The sequence below is a fragment of the Notolepis coatsorum genome (assembly GCF_963971535.1).
Source record: "Notolepis coatsorum genome assembly, chromosome: 2".
NCBI classification, from domain to species: Eukaryota; Metazoa; Chordata; class Actinopteri; order Aulopiformes; family Paralepididae; genus Notolepis; species Notolepis coatsorum.
Window position 1 is genome coordinate 30,306,296 of NC_140166.1, and position 17,238 is coordinate 30,323,533.

At 44.4% G+C, this 17,238-nt stretch overlaps 1 long non-coding RNA gene across 1 annotated transcript; it reads right to left on the reverse strand.

Annotated features, from left to right (window-relative positions):
• Positions 1 to 9,161: 9,161 nt before the first annotated feature.
• LOC311248978 lies at positions 9,162 to 16,863 on the reverse strand. The gene is made up of 7 exons (XR_014620981.1): positions 16,792 to 16,863; positions 15,391 to 15,612; positions 14,527 to 14,578; positions 14,200 to 14,372; positions 13,427 to 13,510; positions 12,177 to 12,342; positions 9,162 to 9,352 (listed from the first exon to the last, which is right to left on the reverse strand). It is a non-coding gene; the product is annotated as an uncharacterized lncRNA (long non-coding RNA).
• Positions 16,864 to 17,238: the final 375 nt, after the last annotated feature.

Here is a 17,238-nt window from a genome sequence, read left to right on the forward strand (position 1 = left end):
GACAGATGTGAAAATGTACAGGGAAGCCGTGGGTAGCCTCATCTACTTAACAACATGTACCCGCCCTGACCTATGTTTTGTAGTGAGTAAGTTGTCACAGCACTTTGCTGATCCCACAGAGGAACACTGGATCACGGTAAAACATGTTTTTCGTTATCTCAAAGGTACAGTAGATAAACTACTTTGTTTCAGAAAGAGCAGCGGAGGCTTAGGGATTAAAGCCTACAGTGATGCAGACTGGGCTGCTGACATCACAGATAGAAGGAGTACTACTGGATACTGTGTTTAAACACAAACAGCTCACTGGTTTCATGGAAAACAAAGAAGCAGCCCACAGTGGCACTGTCAACTTGTGAAGCCGAATACATGGCCCTGGCCATGACGATACAGGAGTGTATTTATCTAGAACAACTGCTCGGAGGGATGGATAACTACTGTATGTATATAAGAAAACTGTTGTTTATGAGGACAACCAGGGTACTATTGCCATTGCGAGAAACCCTGTGTGTCGACAGAGGTGTAAGCATATGGATATAAAGTACCATTTCATCAGATCTGTCATCAGAGAAGAAAGGATGACACTGGTTTATTGTCCAACAGATGACATGGTAGCAGACGCTATGACGAAGCCTGCTTCAAAATTGAAACTGAGGAGATTTGCAGAGGTCATGTTTGGTGTGTAAATATTGACTGCCATACTCTTTTTGATGTTCTAAGACTGTGTTATTTTCTTTGTAAATTGTTTTGAAGAGTTCATACAGTGTACTAAGCAACCATAAGTGGGAGTGTTGAATCTAGAGGGTGTATGTATGGTTGTAACTAACTGCAACTTTCCTTACCTTCGCGTGGGGTATGTCTGGGAGTGCTTGCATGCTTTCATTTATTTGCATTTATTTTAAAATTTGTTGGACCTTATGGTGTTTTTGTTCTGTTCTTGACTTATTATTATGTTTCTTCTTGACTTGTTTAAAGAAGACGTGTACGGCCCATGGGGACATTAACGTGTGTTGTCGGGCCTTACAAATAAATTTGATTTGATTTTGATTTGTAACTGTCCTCTACTACTCCCATGACTGCATATATATCTGTGTCCACTGGAGGGCGCTATAGGCGGAGCTTCTACTGTCTACGCCAGGTTGGGGAGTATATAAGTCTTGGTTCCCTCCTACTCTTTCTTCTTCCCACACATGCCTCTCCCGGAGAGGAGAACACATGAGCTGTTGTGGTATGAGTCAATGTGAATGAATAAACCGCTGCCAGCAGAGCAAGGCCACAGATGGAAACCATGCCTCTTGTACATATTATTGTCGCCCCATAGCCATTTCTGTTAACAGTTATATCTAATGGCATTTCCGTTTTACAGATGCTACAGAAATAACTCAAACTGCATATGATCGGGACTATCCCAAAGCATGTATGCATGAAAGGGGGAGGGGGGGGGGGACGTTGTTTATTATTATTATTATTTTTTTTTTTTATTGATCTTTTTTCCCCCTCCATTTTCCTCCGATTTTCTCCCATCCCAATGTTAGTCGTATGCCAATTCCCAATCCCCTTCCTGGTCGCTGCGCACTTACCCCCCACAGTCAGATCATCTGGGAGAGTGGAGGCTATCACGTGCTTCCTCCGACACACGTCCAGCCAATCAACCGCTTCTTTTCACCTGGCAGCGCGGATCCTCCCCGAGAGGGCGTAGCGTGTGGAAGGATCACACTATCCCACTCAGGTCCTATCCGCGCTTAGCAGGGGCCCCGACCGAACTGTAGGAGTCGCTGTTTACAACGACCCGGACCCACCCCGCCAGCTTCTCCCACCCTCTAATACAGCCAATTGTATTAGTGTGAACGACCAGCCAAGCTGGTGACAACCCCGGAGCTGTGAGCTGGATTCGAACAGGCGAATCCAGCTCACAGCTCCGGGGTTGGTGACGAACGCAATCTCCGCTACGCCAGACGTCGTTTATTATTATTGATTACCAATAACCGTGTTCGTCTAACTAGCCACATAGGCCGATCGCCTGGATGGCTATCAAAACAATGTCCGATCGGGCTGTAATTTACGTGAAAAAGATCTTACCGTGGTCCGGGCTGATCCCCCCGAGCATTTCCCCGTTATCGATCGCCATCTGGTAGATCGATATGTCCATTGGCTGATGATAAATCCCCTTATTGCATTGTGAAATCTGCGATTCGAAACGTAATCCAAGCTACATGATGCACATCCAGAATCCTGCTACTGAAATCTCTGTTGAAAGGGAAAAAAAACTGATCCCTTCAGCCACAGGGCACACTGCAGTAGCGCGATAGCACCTTGTCGAATTCATAGAGTAGGGAAAATCTGCAGTGCTGCTCGGCGACCATGAATAGGTTATTAAAATGGAATAAAAGCAATAACAACTTCCCACGGATATGTCCGTGCCTCTGTCCACAACGCATGGATTCGAAACACGGAGATCTCCGTCCTTGGCCCCCATTGTGTTAAGATGACACACGCACGTTATGAACCATGGATTAAAATATCCACGTGCGTGGTGGTTGTGGTTGGGTCGACAAAATGTTTGATAAAAACGCTACTGGGTCAATTTCGATAATTCTTTTTCCCTCTTCATGAAAGTCACCGTTGACCTAGTCACATTGTTTATTGAACAAAAATACAACATGCAAGTGGGCCTTTAAGGCTAACTCAATAGGGTATATCTGCAGAGCCGCAAGCCCAGCGTCTGGGCGGGGCTTCGTGGCTTGGACTAGGTTTGAGGCGGAGCTTCGTGGCTTGGACTAGGTTTGACTGTGCGTGGGCGGAAGAGGGAGGGAGGGGTTTATTCGGTACCCCCTAACAAGCCCTTCCCCTCTGCACACAACAACAACTTTAGCATATGATACCTTTGGTAGAATGCTAATGAAATAGCGCAAGCTAATACAATGCACGCTACCCACAGATAACTGTGAACAGGGTTTACAACAAAACCAAGTCGCGTGTGTGTGAATCCTACACCCGCGTCCATGTTGTACATAGAAAAACACTGATAGAAAGAGCGAAACGGCTGGGCCGTGGTACGTGTTCATACGAGCATTACTGCAACTAACACAACAGTGTTGTAGCTCAACATTACTTGTGTAAGCAACAGACCATACAACTAGCCTCTACCTGCATGTGGAGTCTCAGGCCGAGGTAGAAAACCTTTCTATAACCGAGTGTAGGCTGCAGACCTTGCTTAAGCTCATAACACGAACGTAACCCTCCTATCAATGCATACTAGTGAAGATACACACTTTGCAACCTCATCATATGTTTGGTGAAGAAACACACAGTTTGTTAACAAAAAATACAGTCCCCCTTTAGAGGGGACTTTTTATTTCTGAACAAAAGTATATGAGAGGGCCGGGGAGGGGTAAACAGAGGGGACCGCAGGGGAAAAAAGTCACTGGGTCTAGCGGCGCCTGCCGCCTCGAGCCGCTCGGGATTTGCCACCCCGGGGAGCCCCGGCGGGACGGTAGACAATCTGCGGCTGGCCACGACGATCCCTACCGTCTCCTCCAGGCGCAGATGGGCCGGCTGCAGCTGCGGCGCCCTCTCTCCTCCTGGCCTTCTTCGAAGGGCCAGCAGTGGCGGTGGTAGCAGCAGCAGCCACGGCGGAGGAAGCTCGACGACGTGGCAGCCGTCTGACTCCACCGGCGATGTCGGGAGGGGGAAAATGAGGTTGGAGCACGGAGCGCTCCTCCTGCATTTCTCTGCACGTCGAGGTCATCAACTGCAGGGCCTTCCCGAACAGTCCAGCATCGGAGAGGGGTGCCGTCAGAAGTGGAATCCTCTTCTTCTCCGGCACACGGGCCTGCTCCAGCCAAAAGTGGCGCTGGGTTAGAGTTGCCAGGGCGCGCACTTTCCCAGCGGCTATGGCCTGCGGCTGAGTCAGATGCAGGATAGCTCCTGCCGACTGGGTGAGCTGGTCATGTTGTACATCACTCAGCTCCATGCCGCCCGTCAATATCCCGGACATGAATCTTGCCAGCTGCGCGATGTTAGACGCGGCAGCCAGAGATTGTGTTCCGGCGATAAATGACTGGTCGCTCCAGTAAGCCAACCGCCTCGCCGATTTCCCTTGAGGAACCGGCTTGCGTAACGGCTCTCACACCACCTCCGGACAGAGGAGCGCGGCCATCGGCCTATCAAGCCGTGGCACGCCCTCTCTCATACCTTCGACCAAACCCGCCACCCGCGTAACTTGTACGTAGGCGGGGGTGAGGCCAATGATGTGGGACACCACCTGGCCCCGACGAACATAGGCCCCCATTGAGGGGAAAAATGGGTAGACAACGTCCACCCCTCTCACCGGGCGACGCTGCCAGAGATGACCTATTAGATCATTAGGGACAGGAACAGGCAGTGGCTGCGGCAGCGGCACGCCGTTTGCGACTGCCGCCACCGCCATAAGCTCGGGAAACAAAGCCTGCAGTTCCCCCTGCAGACTTTCCTCCACCGAGCCCGCATCCCTCACATACAGCAGGCTTCTACTGGTCAAGGAGCCACACTCCGATGTGGCTGATAGTAGGGCATCCTGCTGACGAGTCAGAGGTTCTTCTCAAACATCTTCAAACAAGGCGCCCCAAGGAGACATTTCACCCCCCTCCTGTGTTACCTGGACGGGCGGGATACATGTCTCCACCGGGCCTTCAAATAAGAACCCGTCCGCCTCTACCATGTAATCCTCTGTTTCCATCGGGCAGGTAGAGACCGACGCATCCTCACTGGGCTCCAGCAACTCACCAAACCCAGGCCGTTCGCGTCTGCAAGCCACCATCTTGTGACGGGAGCGAGCAGACGCAAAACGTTTGCGTCTCAAATCCTCGGGAACCAAAGGAACCGGCCGCTCAACAGCGGACGATTCCCCGGAAGCAGAGGAACCAGAGCCAGGACCAGGCCATCGCAGAGGCGACGGCACCGGTGCACCAGCTCCTTGGAGAGGCAAACTACCCATCGGACGCCTACCGGGCGTGGCTGCCAACCACGAGAGAGGCAACAGCCCCGCACCAGGACGCACGACGGAGGCGGAAATGGAGAACCGCTGGTGGAGAGTGGCTCTGCGACTCTCCGAAGTAGACATTATGACTTAGATTTTTCTATAGAATATTTATGAGAGAAGAAAAAAATAAGCACAATGTAAACACGTCTCAACTTTCTTCAGCTAACAACCTCGTCAAGTGGGGATCTACCGAAGGCACTTCCTTGTGGTGAAAGTGAAGGAGGCGAGTAGGTGACCACACACCTGCTTATGAAGGTAAGCGGAAGGGGGTGTGGTCAGACGGATGTTGGGATGTAAAGGTACATGGTGGAATTTTTTATTCAGTGCTCGTGCACGAAGTGAAGTACAGTGCAGACAGGTGCTGAGCAAGCCATAACGACACAGAACTGTACATTGGAAGAGGTTGGGTATAGGTGGGGTGGGGTTGGGTAGGTGGGGAAAACTGTACATTGGAGGGGGTTGGGTGGGGGGGGGGGGGACTATGCATTGGAGGGGGTTGGGTTTGGACATTTAAGTTTGTGACATACAAGATATGCAAATATGGTTAGAGTTACATTGATGGAGAGACTGTTAATTAACTGGTTAGAGTTACATCAGAATCAGTAAATAAGAGGTTGAATAAAATTATATGGGATATAAACTAAATTAAATATAGCACATATATAAAAAATAAAATAGGAATAGGCCAGGGCTGTACAACTGGGCAGATGTGGTCAATTATATACACTAATTAGAATGAGTAACAATGCAGTGGGCAAGTATATAGTCCAGTAGGGTGTGTTAATGTAACACAGTGGGGGGTGTCAGTGAGGGTCCCGAGCCTTGTTGATGAGGCTCACTGCAGAGGGGCATAAACTGTTCTTGTGGGGTGAGGTTTTGGCCCTGGTGGACCACAGCCTCCTTCCAGAGGGGAGTGACTCAAACAGGTTGTGACCGGGATGGTAGGGGTCGGCCACAATCTTACCTGCGCGCTTCAGAGTCCTTGAGAGGTGTACAGGTCCTGGAGAGATGGCAGATTGCAGCCGATCACCTTCTCAGCAGAGTGGATGACACGCTGCAGCCTGCCTTTGTCCTTGGCTGCAGCGTACCATAGTGTAATGGAGGTGAGGATGGACTCAATGTACCTATAAATACTAACTAGATAGTTGATGATAAACATTTAATTTCATTATCTGAAATATTCTAAAATCTAATTGTTTTACCCCGTGCACCCCAGACACAAACGTTGGTTACAATTTTAATAATTTTCTAGAGGTTTAAATTGCTGGGGTGAAATTTACCTCAAGGAAACCAAATGTAATGTAAATTGTAAATTTGAGGATAGCAGGATGTTAAATGCACACAAGATTACTTTAGCCTTTCCTGAGCTAGACATTATCAAACAGATCTATAAGCAGATGTAAGGATGTCTGGCATCTTTATGTCATGACAGCTAAAGCTTCTTTCGGTTTAGTGTCTGTGGCTGTGCAGGGATTCATGGGAAAATAAACTGGTTGGTACGTAATGGGCTGCTGGAGTTAAAATGACTTGTACCTGAGGCCTGCCTGGACACATGACATAAGTGGTGGTCCACCCGGCACCTCTCATTTTACCATGACTGCACATAAACCTGGCACACAACACACTTGTTCACATATATCATTTTTCTTTCTCTAAGGAAATATGTCTCACATACAGTAGACCCCCCCCCCCCAGTACTTTGTGGAGACGAAGATGCGAGGCCCGTCTGTGGACCTGCTGATGAGTAACAGTCTTCTACTGACATAAAATCAGTTTTTCACATTAGGATCTAACATCCCAACAGGCCACCTTGTTTATGGTTTGATTCAGTTTTAGTAGAATGTGAAAGACATGAATGATGTGACATACTATAAAATCTGTTTATTTACAGCCCAATGAAATAGTTCTGGATTACTGTACAGTTCAAAGTAATGTTTACCTTCCGTTGGTATCCACAGTTTAAAACCGGAGTCTTCCCTCTTGTCTGACACCCACTCTTAATGGTTTATATGGATATGGTATAAGATAAGATAAGATATTCCTTTATTGATCCCCTTGGGGAAATTCAGGCATCATAGCAGCATGGGGGGGAGGGGGGGGGGGGGGTACAGGTAGTAAAACAACACAGTATACAGGTAGTAAAAGACAACACAGGCAGTGTAAATATATCAGTAAACACAATGGGTTTGATAAGTGATTGTTTTGATAATCAACCATGTGAGAAATTACTGTACATCAAGTGCAATGCTGCATATTTCCATCTCTAGATTCCACATACTATAAATACTGCCAACAATGTAGAATGCATTACAGTTACCAGGAATGGAAAGATAGTCTACATAACTTCAACGACATTGATCTACCCTTGTGCCTTTACTTTATAGGAATGTTACAGGTTAGAACCTGGCTGACATGGAAATTTGAGGCTCTTACAGATTGACTTTATTAACAGATGCAGTATACAATACAGTACGACTCAAGACAGTCTTTATTCGGCATGCAGACACACATTGATTGAAAACGTTAACAGATTGCAGAATGGGTACAGTACAGCTCAATACATACAATTGTTAAGGGGATGCAGACCAGAGAAAGACTTTCATGTTGACCAGAAGAAACCCAGACAATCGACAGCGTTATTAGATCCATAGCTATAATATAAAATATAGGTTTAGCTCTACAAACAAGGTGAGCGATTACATGGGGTTAATGGGTGGCATGGCCTATGCACTTCCCGGAAGGGGCATGGCACAGAGTCAACATCACAGAGGACCTGACATGGTACACATAGATTCTGTGGTGAAAAACAAAAAAACAGCGCGTCCATCACCCGAGACAGCTAAGGAAGTTCAGAGTATCGGGGAAGATACTCTACTCCTATTCTGGGGCTGTAGATCATTCTGACTGGAAACATCACTGCCTGGTTTGGAAACAGCACAGCACTCCAGAGAGTGGTGCACTCAGCAGAGCGTACTAAGGGTATTGCACTACCACCCCTGCAGGATTTTTATAACAGGAGGTGCAAATCCAGAGCCTGCAGAATTATGAAAGACCCCCACCACCCCAACAGCCTGTTCAAGGTGCTGCGGTCAGGCAAGCACCTACAGTCACACGCTGCAAGAACAGAGACTCGGCTCAGCTTCTTCCCCCAGGCCATCAGAACTATCTACTCAAACGACACTATTTTATTATTGTATTTTGCACAATCAATGCAGGCATGACCACCCGCATTTCACTGTATGCGCTGGTATGTATGTGACCAATAAACCTCTTGATTCTTAATTCAGGCACGCACGTGCACACAGAGCCCAAGGGGTGCTTGAGCACCGGCCTTTTTGAGCCTCATAAAAAAAAGTGCCCTTTTTGGATTTTTATATATATATATATATATATATTTACCGTTACGCATATAGACTGCCCTTCCAACTGAAAAATGTCAGGATATTAGGTTAAGAGAGAGATGCCCCATATTCATTGCAGTTTGCACAGCCTCCTCAGCGTGCCTCTCTGCAGAGACTTATATATTTTATGCATAGCGTGGGTGGTGATGGTGATGATGATAGAAACCGCTGTGGCCCATACAGTTGAATGTTGGTATTACACTCACTGAGGGACACGAAGAAGTCAAGTCCGATGGGATTTGGGAATCTCAAATACAAATCGGGATTGGAATAAAAAGGCATTTATATTAAACAATACAGAATATACAGCACTTCTTGGGGTCTGTAGGGTAAGCACTTATTCCCTCCCCCCTGAACATTTAGAGATGTATGGGCCTTTTAAGTCAGTTATAAAAGTGTCTTTCAAGGATAAGTGAGCTCCTGCACTGATTATTATAGTTCAATATTTGATCACCAAAACTCCCCAAAAAGCATAAAAAGGGGCCCCCCCCCGAAGGGCCCTTAAAAATCTGGCTTGGGCGCTCGGTTATAATACACAGGTATAGTGCCCTTTTCCTAAAGTCCTGTGCATGTCCCCGTCTTAAGGATGTGCGGGAAACCTGGCATGACATGTAGGGTCCAGTCGACCCAGCAAACCTTTCACTTGCCGTTCGTCACCACAGTAATAACACAAACATCATTTTCAAGTTTCAAGTTAGTTTATTATTTGTCACAATTAAGAAGTAAAAAGTAAGTAAAGTCAATATACAATACAGAGTAAAATGGTACAAATACAATAACTTGAAGGACAAAATGATTTTTATGATTAAAACAAACATAGTAAAAACATCAGTTAAAAAAATAAGGATCCTTTAATTAAAATTTTTAATATTGCACAAAATATAACGCATGTGGGCCCTTTTTAGGACGATTTGCCGTCATCTTCAGAAATCATCTGAGGAGAAACACAGAACAACATGTTTTAAAACAAGTTCTCTTCCTTGACAGAAGTTGAACACTAGTTACCTGGTGAGTTCACTAGACCAAGCCTGGTAAATTGACTGCATTTATACAACAGCTTTTATCCAAAGTGCTTTACAATGCATGTCTCACATTCACACACAGACAGCGGAGGCGACCATGCAAGGCGCCAACCTGTTCATTGGGAGCAATTACCGGTAGGGTTATGCGTCTTACTCAAGGATACTTCGACACTGTCAGGAGGAGCCGGAATCGAACCAGGAACCTTCCGATTACCAGACGACTGCTCTACCTCCTGAGACACTGGACATCATTCACCAACATTGTCTTAAGATTTCTCTTATGACAACCTCCTTGGAAGGTCGTAAGAGAAAGTCGACGACAATTACCCCCGGATTCACCAACGTGTGGAGAGGTCTTAACTTGCCAAATGATCTCAGCTGCAATCCCCAGAATGAGATAAGTCACTCATTCACAAACTTAAGCGCACGTTCCGGTTTACTTAATTTGCATACAGACACGCCCCTACAGCTCCTTATAACGCAAGGGCCGTGCGCCAAAAATGGTCGGCATTGCCCCATATTTAAACAGGTAGCAAGGAAGCGCTTTGCGACAGGATCAAAGTTTGATTAGATTGATACAGTCTTGTTGCGCGCTCCTGGCCACAGCACGCGCACTGTATAGTCTACGTTAGAGTTGTTCCGATACAGATATCAGTATCGGAAATGCCTCCGATACTGCCTAAAATGCTGGTATCGGCGAGTACGCCGAAAGTGTAGCCTCCGATCCCATGACGTCATTTATCTCCTGCGGAGAGTGAGGATTATAAAAATGAACGTGTTTTAAAGTGTGATGCTGTTTGTCATTTTAAAAGCAGATACACGATCGCCTGTCCTTTCTCCAGGACCTGACACTGTCCGTCTATCAACAATAATGAAGTAAAGTAGCTACTGACTAGCGTTAGCTGACTAACGTTAGCAAATGTCAATGGGGGGAAGACGAGCTAGGTCTTTTACAGTATCTGTAAAAAAAAGATTATTTTTTTTATGTATGCACTGGTATCAGATCAGTATCGTATCTGAATCGGATCGTGAAGGAAAAAATGGTATCGGAACATCTCTAGTCTACGTGCGTAATGAATGAACAGTAGGCTTATATTATTATAATGACTTGTTTTATTAGGAGATCACAGATACTGCGCTGCCCTATAGCAGTCACTGTTGTTCCACTAAAGTACAGTACACATCTTAGCATGACATCTTAAGAACGCCACAGAGTTGTTGGTTGACATCGACCTGCATTAAATGTAGTAAACTGGCATGAGAAATGTAGGAAATTGTTAAGCGGTGGTAAGCTTGACTGAAACCTCAAACGACAGAGTCCGGTCTGCTCACAGTACGCCAGACTCTGGTGGCCTTAAGATGTCATGCTAAGATGTGTACTGTACGTACTACTATAAGGCAGCGCATACAGTATCTACTATCTCCTAATGAAACAAGTCATTCGAATAATATAAGCCTATACTATTAATTTATTACACACGTAGGCTATACCAGTATATTCACCAGTATACTGTAGTAATCAGTATATTCACCAGTGTAGTACTAGTAACCAGTATAGTAATCAGTATATTTACCAATATATCCACCAGTATAGACCATCAGGGCGAATGATAATATGATCCACTAAATTCCAAGGCTGAAAGGAACAGGAAGAAGAAAACTCGTATTGTACCTGCCCCTACATGCATACAGTACACCGATAAGACTGTTCACAGCGCAATGTTTACCAAACAAATTTTGCAGAAATCAAAACACAATTAAATTAACATGAATAAATTCATTTTGTGTATCCATCAGTTAAATTGCATTTACTGATGTGCATTCATTTATACACACCTATTTATAGTACACTTCTATTATTTTTATTTTATTATACTATAACTAAATCATACTATATTGGTATACAGTATTATACAATATTATTTTATATATATACTGTTATTTTAATATATTATTATTCTATGTTAGGGCTCGCGTCCACCTGCCTCACATTTATGACCGCACGCGTCTTTTTTCAATGTATTCCAATGGGGAGGGAGCGTATGCGGCCGCCTATAGTTAGTGCGCTGCGGTCGGCTTTTTTTTTTCACCGCCTTTCAGCTTTTCTATGCAGCCGCATACAGCCTAGAGAGTTGAAACGTTCTGAACTTTCTCACCGCATGCGCCCCGCCCCATTCTACCGGGCGCACTGCCAGCATGTTTCAGCTAGAAATATGCGCCAGGTGGACGCGGGCCCTTAAGCTGCTATATACTATACTCCTACTAGCCTATATTATCCTAAACTGCAATACTATACTAAACTGTGCTATACAGTCTATTTATCTTTTCTTTGTACAACTTTCTGAAGTTAAATATATTAGAACTCCTTTTCATCATTCTGCAAAGAGTTCCATCGTTTGATACCTATAACTGAGGTGCACCTTTGTTTTAAGGTGGTTCGTGCAAATTGGTGCTTAGAATTGAATTTCCTTCTGCCGTCATCTGGACAGGGAACAAACAACCTCTGTATATTTGCTGGCAATATTAAACTAATAAAGTCTGTATTTCAGCTAATTGACTATTCATAATGATCCAAGCAATTGTATGCGTTTGTTTATAAGGATAATGCTGTCAACTAATGTATGCGTTTATTAATTGGTTTATGAGCATAATGCAGTTAACTAGTAAATGGTGTTGAGTCTTTTCTCCTAATGATTGATGAAAGCATCACAAGCCCTACAGTAGAAACATGCTGACCTTGCGAGCGCTGGCCACCAGGCTGGGTGACCTGGCGGTCCGGTGGTCGTGGTGCGGGACTTGGCGGCTGCTGCTGTGCCGTTGCATGGCGACTGGCGAGAGGCACCCGTCGGGTCCTCTTTGGCGTGTTCTCGAAGGTATAGCTCATGGTCTCTCTACGGTTAGCCTGAGAGAGACACAGAAAGACGCACACAGAGGGAAACAGAGACCGGAAATGTAACACTTCGTTTCACTAAGCTCCCATACATCAGCATAAGCATCAGTGATGTAACTTTCGGAATTAACGTTTGTCCCCGGAAATAACATTAGGCTGGTCAGACTCCCAAATATCTAACGCTAGCTGTTAGCAATGAAAGCAACCAGCACTGTCTTTCAAATAGTTCCCAGTGACTATCGAATATCGATTTTCTGAGTTTTGCCCATCCCTACATCCCAGATAGATAGCTATTTCGATCGACTCTAGGGATGTGCATAGCGGTTATTTTATTTTATCTGCTGCCATTAACCAGATGAAATCCAGATAGCTGTGTTAACCTGGTTCCAAGTGGTCTGCCGTGCCACAATCTGCCCATTTCACATTCCAATATCTCTCTCAACACAATACAAATCTAACATTACCAGACGACATCCGTACAAGGCTACACAGTGATCATCCATGAGTTGCTGCTCATTATCACACAACAATGCTTGCTAATGCATAATGTTAGCCAACTACAAAAATACAGCACGCCTGCATGATGACTGGAATTTACTCATTAGTAGTAACACTACTTTACATTTCACCAGTTTATCGCGTTGCCTACTTCACACCCTGTCATTGATCGCATTGATTAGACTAACTGTAGAGAACGAGGATTGTATTTATTTTTCCTCGGATCAGCTGTGAGGGAAGGTTGCGTGGAATAAAGTTGGTGTATGTGTTTGATGAACATGTTCAGCCTATTTTAATGACCCTGCTGCCTATTTTAATGACCCTGCTGTGTTACAAACTTGTCAATTATCTGTGGTTGTTGCCTGTAGTATCCGATTGTATTAATCATCAGAATCTGGCGAAAAGAGTTTGATATTTTGAAAGCTAAGACTTTGTTTATCAAAATCAAACAAAACTATATGTTGACATAAATCCACATTTATCTAGAATTATGTTGTTGAGACATCAAGGAATATTTGATGAAGCATGATGTCACATGTGTGTGTACATGCATTTGTCTTTGTGTATGTTTGGGCATGTGTATATTTGTGTGTCTCACCGGACTGAGAGGTTTTGGTGTGTTCGAGCTCACAACTGAGATGTTCCTCTTTGGTGTCAGAGGCCTGGGGAAGCTAGCCTTGGTCTGAGAGAGAGAAAAAGAAAGAGATACGTCTGTCTAGGTCCGGGGATATTTCAATGTTTTGGCTAATTTTGATTTAAATTGTATAATTCCCATTTTAAAATGTTTTACATTTATGACCGCACGTGTCTTTTTTCAATGTATTCCAATCTTTTTTTTCAGCACAGCCTCACATATATGACCCGACAGTTAGTTTTCATATTGTATAATACTGTATACTGCATAATGTACAACACAAAATCAGATTGAGAAAGTGTTATTTTTAGTATGAACCAATGCAAACATATCAAATGAAGGATATAAAACAGTGGAAATGCACCCTCAGGTAGCATATTTACATAAACAAAAGAGAACAGATCAGAATTCAATTTACAAAGCATTATTTTCTCCATACACCGGTAATAAACAGACAGAATTTTGATTCTCAACTGGAAATCACCACCAGCATGCCTTTTTTTTTTTTTTTTTTTTTTAAACAAAAAGTCAGTAAAGGTAATTCTTTTTTACAAAAAAAAAAGTTTTACAGTAAAAAAGTAAAAAATAACTAAATAATTAAATTGTGGGATATTCAATATACATATATACAGTACACATATGACTAGAGTGCAGTCATATAGAGTGCAGGATGCCTGAGGCGTATCCAAAAAAAATATTGCACCTGTCAAACTGTAACGCCTTTTGACAGGTGTTACCTGTGTATACGTGGCATGGGGTCTAGCTGCGGTCCTGGGGGTCTGCACGGCATGAACCGGAGGGGCTGGATCAGGATCACTGTCGGTCTTCCAGGGCGTCTGATCTCCTGCCTGGACTGGACGTCTTGGCCTGGGTTGTCCTGCGTCGGACTAGAGCAGGCTGCTCATCATGTCTGCACATAAAATGGCACACACATTGTACATATAAAACACTGCTCATACAACACTGTATATACACTCAATATTCCATTCTGTATATATTGCGTACAAAGTCTGCAAACTTAGTAATAATAAAAAAGCAATAAACATCCATAATAAGTCTCTCACCTGTCTGGGTCATTCCTTCACTGGTTGAAGGCAGGGCTTCTGCTCCTCCTCACTGTAGACATTCAACATTCAACAAGGACTCTCTTGATGCACACTTATCATGTGCACTTATCATGTGAAAGCCTTTATTTGCCTTTCCCAACAAGTCTGACTAAAACAAAAGCAATCAAAGTCCAAAATAAGTGTCTTTACCTTTCATTGTTGTCATCAGTGGACCTTTCGTTGTAGTCACCATCACCAACCAAAGATGGATCGTCAACGTTAGCACAGGATAGCTCAAACTATTACTACTAAAACGTCTACTACTACTACTGCTATACAAGTCGAACTACTAACTATAAACTACAACTACTGAAAAAACGGTGTTGTCCCACAGAAATTATCTTTTGGACAAACTTCTTGCGCACATGGAGACTTCTTCTACACTTCTTTTCTGGCAGTAAACTTCCGCCTCCTTCGTCACTTCCTCCCAATCGTTTCCGTTTCATTCGAGCACAAAAAATGACCAAGATATTGATAAAAATTTAACGCATGTAAAATTATTTCTGGCACATTTTACGAGTGCGTAAAGTTTATTTAGCATAGAATTGAAATGATCCTGGTTCATTCATTTATTGGTTTATCAACACAAAATAAAAAGTAGCGTGTAGTTTCAAGGACACGTCATAATGCCACGCCGGAAAAAACCCGGAAATGGACAAAGTTTTCGATACAGAGCGGCACAAACTGATGACGTCACTTCATCACGGCGCCGTGAGACGTGACTGGGAACCGTTAAACCAACATGTAGGACTAGTAACTAAACCAACATGTAGGACTAGTAGCTAAACCAAACCAACATGTAGGACTAGTAACTGAACTAACCTGAGGAGAGGGCCTCAGGAGGGCGAAGGAGGTCTGCCCTTTGGGCCCGTGCTGCTGAGAAAATGAGGAGCTGGTTTCGGGCATCAGGGAGTGGCCGCGGGAGGCAGGGCCAGCAGTATGACCAAGCATAGAAGACATCAGAGATGCTCGGCGGATGGTCTCAGATGGGTCACCCAGACACAGGTCTTTGTCTGTGATGGGGAAATCTGGACCAAGGCTGGGCTGGAGGGAGAGAAAGACACGCGTTTAGTGTGGGTGAATTCTGACCCTAGACTCCAGGGGTTAAATGAACTGTCTGTGTGTGACCTCTGACCCTAGATTCCAGGGGGTAGCTGCTCTTCAGGTGAGGCAGGCAGGTCTGGTTTCTGGCCTGTAGTTGAGCGATCCTGACCAGATCACTTACCACGGCAAAGACTTAAAATATCAGGAAAGGTAATGTAATATTACTGTAGATGACGGAAAAATGGGGAGAAAAAGTAGATAATTTTTTTTTGGATGTTCTTGTTTTTCTCCCATCCCCAATTTCGTATTGTCCAATTCTACCCTCCCCCGTCTCAAACGCCGTTAGGCCATGCCTCCCACAAGCCGGCTGCAATGTGGACGAAGCCTTGCATCACATTTCCCTCCGGTAGACTAGGCAGCCGTCGCATCTTACCTGCACAGCGCGATCTCTCAGCGGCGAGGGAGGAACACGCCGCCCCCGTTGCTTCCGGATTCTGCTGCGCAGGCGCACAAACCGACTGTAGGAGTCGCTGTCCACAATGTCCGATCCCCACCCACCAGCTTCCCACCCCCTAATACTGCCAATTGTATTAGTATGAACAACCAGCCAAGCTGGTAGCAATGCCGAGAGCTGGGCTCGAACCCAGCATCTCCTGCATTAGTGGCGAGCGCCTTGCCCACTGCGCCACTTAGCCGCCCAACATCAATTCTTTATACAATTCTTTGTATGAACCTCTTAAGCCTGAGCGGTCCGGTACAAGATTGATATCATGCTATAAATCAATCAATACAGTTAACTCGGAGTTGTGGGATATTTTCAATGTTTTAGCTAATTTTGATTTAAATTGTATAATTCCCATTTTAAAATGTTTTACCATGGTATGTTTGGTATCCTTTTATTCAGCACAGCCTCACATATATGACCCGACAGTTAGTTTTCATATTGTATACTACTGTATATACTGTATACTGCATAATGTACAACACAAAATCGTAAAGTAAAGTGGGATATTCAATATATATACAGTACATATATGACTAGAGTGCAGTCATATAGAGTGCAGGATGCCTGAGGTGTATGCAAAAATATATATACACTACACACATGTGTGTGTAACTAAACAAAAGCACTAATAATAATAATAAAAGCACTAATAATAATAATACTAAGTCTCTCACCTGTCTTGGTTAGCCCTCCTTCCATGTCTCGCCTGCACTGAACTGGTTGAAGGCAGGTCATCTGCTCCTTGCTCCTCACTGTAGAAAATAAAAAGCACATTTTCAACATTCAACAAGGAATCTCTTATCTTATACAGCACAGCACATATTTACAATCCAAAGAGTGTTCTTTGCAAACCCAACAAGTACAGTAAGAGTGTGACTGACTAAACATAAGCAATAAATCTCCAAAATAAGTGCCTTTACCTCCTGTTGTTGTCATCTACAAAAGATGACATCTGAAGATTCTACTACTACTGCTACTGTTATAAGTCGAACTACTAAAGCTAAAGTTTTTCTGGCTGGAAAAACGTGTGTTCTGCAGAAATGATCGCTCACTCTTCTTCTACTGTTCTTTTCTGGCAGTCAACTTACGCCTCCTTCAGCACTTCCTGTTTTTTCGGTTTG